The following is a 5,857-nucleotide window of genomic DNA, read 5'->3' on the forward strand; positions in this document are numbered from 1 at the left end:
AGGGCCATTCTGACAGAGTGTTGTTCTGAATGAGCTGGAGGGCCAGAGGGTCGCTCTTAGCTATCCTGAATTGGCAAGCAAAACGCTTTCCGGCGAGATGAATTATGTGCTGGGAGTTAGAGAAACCAGAGTGGATAGAAGTGAAATAACCCATTACCAAATAATCAATGAAAAAGCTACATTACCGCAACGTTTCTGGATCAATGATACAAGCTATCTTTGATACAGATGAATTATTTCTGGGCAGTTCAGAGCCGAACAGAGGCCACTTCTATCCGACTCCTCCAAACACTGAGTGTAAAAGCAGAGAAAGACACGCAGCAGGGACAAAACCAGACGGTTCTTTGCCTGCCAGCCTGGTCAAAGCAGTGAGTGCCGGATGGGACGATGCCAGGGAGCTTGGTTTCATGAACATGGATCTGGAGGCACAAGCTAGGGAAAGCTCAGGAGTGTGTGTGGATGAAGCTCTGGGGACCGGGTAGCCTCCTGCTGCAAGGGAAGACTTTCTAAAAGGCAGCCTTGAGAGTACTTTACCAGTGTCTGAATTGCTATACGGTATGACCAACCATCCGACACCAAGAATTTCTCCTACAGAAGTAGTCAGCCTTTGTAGTGTATGAAGATGGGTGTGAGGGTGTTTCCTGTTTGTGGTAAAAGACATAAACATAACCTGGAAATATCCCCATCAAAGCAGGAAGGCCGAGGGATTTTGTTAAACATTATCAAACACTAAAAATGAGTGCCAAGATTGTGACCTTTGGGAAATTATCCAGGCCTTCATTGCTTGTCCTATTTGTAAAAGATGTAAGTTTTCAAAATACCCTATCAACTTCACACAGTCATGCTTAGCTCCCACGGCCATCAGACGTGGGATTACAACCTCTGTTTTACAGAGGAGAATCATAAAGTTCAAAGAAGCGTACTCAAGCTCACACAGCGGTAGGCGGACCTACCAAACTTTGTCTTTGAACTTTATCGTCACGTCTCACTGGCCCGCGTACAGGCTTCCCTCTCTCTCTTTCTGTGGTGCCAACTTCTTCTCCCTCGAAGGTCCAATGCGTTGTCCATGCAAGGCCTGACTCATGGGACTTGTTAAGTAAACATTTACTGAGACAGGACTGTGACATTAATCTTGCTTTATTTAACATGTGAGAATAATTGTTTGATAATGTTTAATACTGTTTAAGGTTTTAGTTTAGCTTTTGTGAAAATTAATTAACTTTAAAAATGTGCACTGGTTAGGCTGGAGAGATGGCTCAGCGGTTAAGAGCACCGACTGCTCCTCCAGAGGTCCTGAGTTCAAATCCCAGCAACCACATGGTGGCTCACAACCATCTGTAATGAGACCTGATGCCCTCTTCTGGTGTCTCTGAGGACAGCTACAGTGTATACAGTATATATATAAAATATAATAGATAAATAAATCTTTAAAAAAATGTGCACTGGTGTTTTGCCTGTGTGTATGTCTCTGTGAGGTTACCAGATCCCCTGGAGCTGGAGTTACAGTTGTGAGCTGCCGTCTGGATGCTGGGAATTGAACTCAGGTCCTCTGGAAGAACAGCCAGAGCTCTCTTAACCACTGAGCCATGTCTCCAGGCCCCTAGTTTTAGTTTGTGGTATTTGTCTTAACCCACCTGTATTCATCAGTATAGGCTGTTGCGCTGCAGAGACAAGAAACCCCAACGTCTCAGTGAATCACGGCTGTGTGTATCTCACGGAGTGTTGCTCTGTGCCATGATTCCATCATTTCGGGGCCCAAGCAACTCCTTCTTAGGACATGGTGATCACATGGGAGAAGGAGGAGGCAGGAATCACACAACGGATCTTCAAGCCAACGGCAAAATTTTTCCTGGAGCTGCAACACAGATTTCCACTCTCCCCAGATGGGGATCCCACAACAGACTAAAGCCTAGATACCTCCAAAGTCCAACTTGATGAACCAATAGCTTTCATTGGGTTTGCTTCAGGACTGTGGATAAGGGAGTTACTTACAGGAGCAGAAATGAACCAAAGACAACTGCATTACCATGGCCCATCCCAGCCTGGGTGACAGCTCACAAGAGCTGGGAAGCCGGAGCAAAACAGCCTCCAGGCCACTCAACAGGTGAGGGTATCCTTTCTAAGTGACCCTGGTTTAAACCTCTTTCAGGCAGTTCTGCTGGTTTCTGCTTCCACCAAGCAGCCGGTCTGGTCTCAGAGGGACTCTCTACAGCTTTATTACTTACTCTGGTAGGGAGGGGCCTAGAGAATCTATCTGGTCAGTTTCAGGGACTTCCTGAAGCTACTTTGAGTTGTTTACTTTCCTGCTTAAGGAGCTTCCCTTCAAGAAGGAAGACTTCAAACTTGGAGGAAACTGTTATCCAACAACTTTTTGTCCAGAAGTATCCCTTGTCAACCCTTGCCCATTCTACCACCCAGTGAGTCAGAAGACCAAACAATGATTTGAGATGAATTTGATCTTCCGATGGAAGTGTGTCCATGAGAGCCCAGCAGGAAGTACCTGGATGGCAGAAGTATGTGTTTTAAACAGCGGTGCAGTTTAACTCACAACTACATACAGAATCTTTGAAGCTTTCCGGTCTGAACCTGTGCCCTGAGCAGACCTTGGGGGCTGGCTCCACACCCACTCCCACAACTCCCAGAGGAAGCCTGACTCCCAGGTGCTCTGAAACGCCCAGAATCAGAGGTGAGGAGGCCACAATATCTTCCCCAACACCAGGAGTAACTGGGACCCCTGGGATCCAGGGACACATGAACCCTGACTTAGCCAGTGGTACAGGTTTCTTCTGGTCTGAACCTGTGCCCTCAGCAGACCTGGGGTGCTGGCTCCACACCCATTCCCACAATACCCAGAGGAAGCCTGATTCCCAGGTGCTCTAACAGGCCCAGGATCAAGGTGAGGAGGCCACATCATCTTTCCCAACACCCAGCATAACTGAGATCCCCCACAGAAAACAGGGAAACACAAACCCCTGCCCAGCCAGAGATATGGGTTCCTTCCATCTGCACCTGTGCCCAGAGAAAACCCAGGGCTCTGGCTCCCCACCCAGTCCTGCAACACCCTGAGGAAGCTTGACTCCCTGGAGCTCTGACACACCAGAATCTCAGGATCCCAGAGGCAGCTGGATCCTCAGGAGCTCTGACCCACCCAGGATCCCAGAATCACAGGATCCCAGAATCACAGGATCACAGAGACGGCTGGACTCTGAGGAGTTCTGACACAACCAGGATCACAGGAGGGACAGGCTCCAGTCAGAGACAGCAAGGGCAGGTAGCACTAGAGATAACCAGATGGCGAGAGGCACGCACAAGAACATAAGCAACAGAAACCAAGGCTACTTGGCATCATCAGAACCCAGTTCTTCCACCACAGCAAGTCCTGGCTACCCCATCACACTGGAAAAGCAAGATTTGGATTTAAAATCACATCTCATGATGATGTGTCGCGCGCCCAATGTCCCGCCAGCAAGAACGACTCGCGGCAACAGGATTCTTCTGCGAACAAGCCTTTACTGTGTTACAGCTCTCTTGAACAGGGACCCTGAGCGGCAAAGTCGCTCGACTTATATACACAACAGTATGCTAATTATCTCTCAGGGATTGGTGGGGCATGGATCACCCCACTATCACCCCACTACTTGTCCTCCAGGGATTGGCGGAGAATGAATCACCCCATTAGCATGGTACCGCCCCTCATTAGCATATTAACGGTCAACTGACACCTGGTGCAAAAAACCGCACATGTGCAGTACCGTTGTTCACCACTGGACGGCGCCCCACATCTCATTATCGTATGGCCGCCCTAGCAAGGGGACAAGCCTGCACATGCGCAGTAAGTTGTCGACATCCAGACAAGGCTGGATGTCGGCGCCATCTTTGTTTCGCCGCGTCGCTCTCTACAATGATGATAGATAATTTTAGGAAGGACATAAATAACTCCCTTAAAGATATATAGGAGAACACAGGTAAACAGGTAGAAGCCCTTAAAGAGGAAACACAAAAATCCCTTAGAGAATTAAAGGAAAAGACAACCAAGCAGGTGAAGGAATTGAACAAGACCATCCGGGATCTAAAAATGGAAGTAAGTCCTTTGAAGTAGAAACTGGGTTTCCCACAGCCATTTACCTCAGTAGTCAGAACACAGCTTTCTGCAATGCCAGCATCTTCTTTAAAGTTACTTTCAAAGTGTGTGAAGGAGTCCTCGAAGCATTCCTAGTGGGGCTCTGAGTTCAGTCCTACCAATTAGAACATGCAGATAGGTTCTATTGCTATGAAAAGACACCATAACCACAACAGATCTTATACAGGAAAACATTTAATCGAGCAGTTCGGAGGTTTGGTCCATTATCATCATGGTGAGAAGCTTGCAGGCAGACATGGTGGTGGAGAGATAGCTGAGAGTTCTACAAATGGATTGGCAAGCATCAAGAAGGGAGAGACACTGGGCTTGGCTTGAACATCTGAAACAAAGGCAGTGAGTGACACACTTCCCCCCAACAAGGCCACTCCCACTCTTAGAAGGCCACACCTCCTCCAACAAGATCACACCTACTCTAACAAGGTCACACCTCCTCCTAGGCCACACCTCCTCCAACAAGGTCACACCTACTCTAACAAGGCCACACCTCCTCCAAGGCCACACCTCCTCCAACAAGGCCACACCCACTCTTACAAGGCCACACCTCCTCCAACAAGGTCACACCTACTCTAACAAGGCCACACCTCCTCCAAGGCCACACCTCCTCCAACAAGGCCACACCTACTCTAACAAGGCCACATTTCCTAATAGTGCCACACCCTATGAGCCTGTTGGGGGCCATTTTCATTCAAACCACAATGGGTTTTGTCTTTTCACTCTATTCTATCCGGAATGTCTAGTTGTTTTTTTTTTTTTTTTGGTTTTTTTTTTTTCTTTTTTGCAGACACTTAAAGATATATAGACTGGCAAGTTTGTGAAACCAAGGAGTTAAAATGTAAACATGTAACAAATTTTAAAATTGATTTGCTATTTTATGGTGCTTACACTGAGACCCAAGGCTTTGCACACACGAGGGAAGTATTCTATCACTAAATTATATCTCTAGTCTTAAAAAAAAATCAACAAGTACACCCAATTCCGTTTCTTTCTTTCTTTTTTAAAAGCCTGCAGCAACTGGTATTCCCAGGAGGTCTCCCATCCAAGTACTAACCAGGTCTGACCCTGCTTAGCTTCCGAGATCAGAAGAGATCTGGCGCGTTCAGCGTGGTATGGTGGTAGACCCAATTCTGTTTCTAACATGACAAATACTAATATTTACAATAAATGTACACAGAGGTTCTGTCTGATGTTTAGCAATCATTTGAGAGTATAGATATTTTGAAAACCTGGTGCTTGAGCAACCCTTCCTTCTGGTTACTGTGTTGGGCCCTGCCTCTCAGTGGAAATGTGGGTTGGGAAGCTTATTCAATAGAGTTAAGGTTTTCTTAGCTATGCTGAAGCTAACACGAAGTGTAAAGGGCTCTTACTAACACTGTTATTCATATATATGTATGCCATTCATACATATACATATATATAGTTATTCTGTCTCTATAAATACAATGCTCTTACGAACACTGTTGATCATATATACACATATATATTGATATTCTCTCTACATATATTCTCTTACCAACATTTTTATTCATATATATGTATATTTCATAGATAAGGTTATTCTCTGTATATGTAACATATGTTCTTACAGTCATTCATGTATATACACATGTATAGTTATTGTCTCTCTCTACATGCTCTCACAAACACTGTCATTCTTATATATATACATATACATACACATACATATCGCCAACGTTCCCTGTCTTGAACTACCTAAGG

General features: G+C 45.8%; 1 pseudogene; it reads right to left on the reverse strand.

The window, feature by feature from the left end:
- Positions 1 to 5,140: 5,140 nt before the first annotated feature.
- On the reverse strand, positions 5,141 to 5,259 carry LOC120097192 (5S ribosomal RNA; annotated as a pseudogene).
- Positions 5,260 to 5,857: the final 598 nt, after the last annotated feature.

Source organism: Rattus norvegicus, chromosome 15 (assembly GCF_036323735.1).
Source record: "Rattus norvegicus strain BN/NHsdMcwi chromosome 15, GRCr8, whole genome shotgun sequence".
NCBI lineage: Eukaryota > Metazoa > Chordata > Mammalia > Rodentia > Muridae > Rattus > Rattus norvegicus.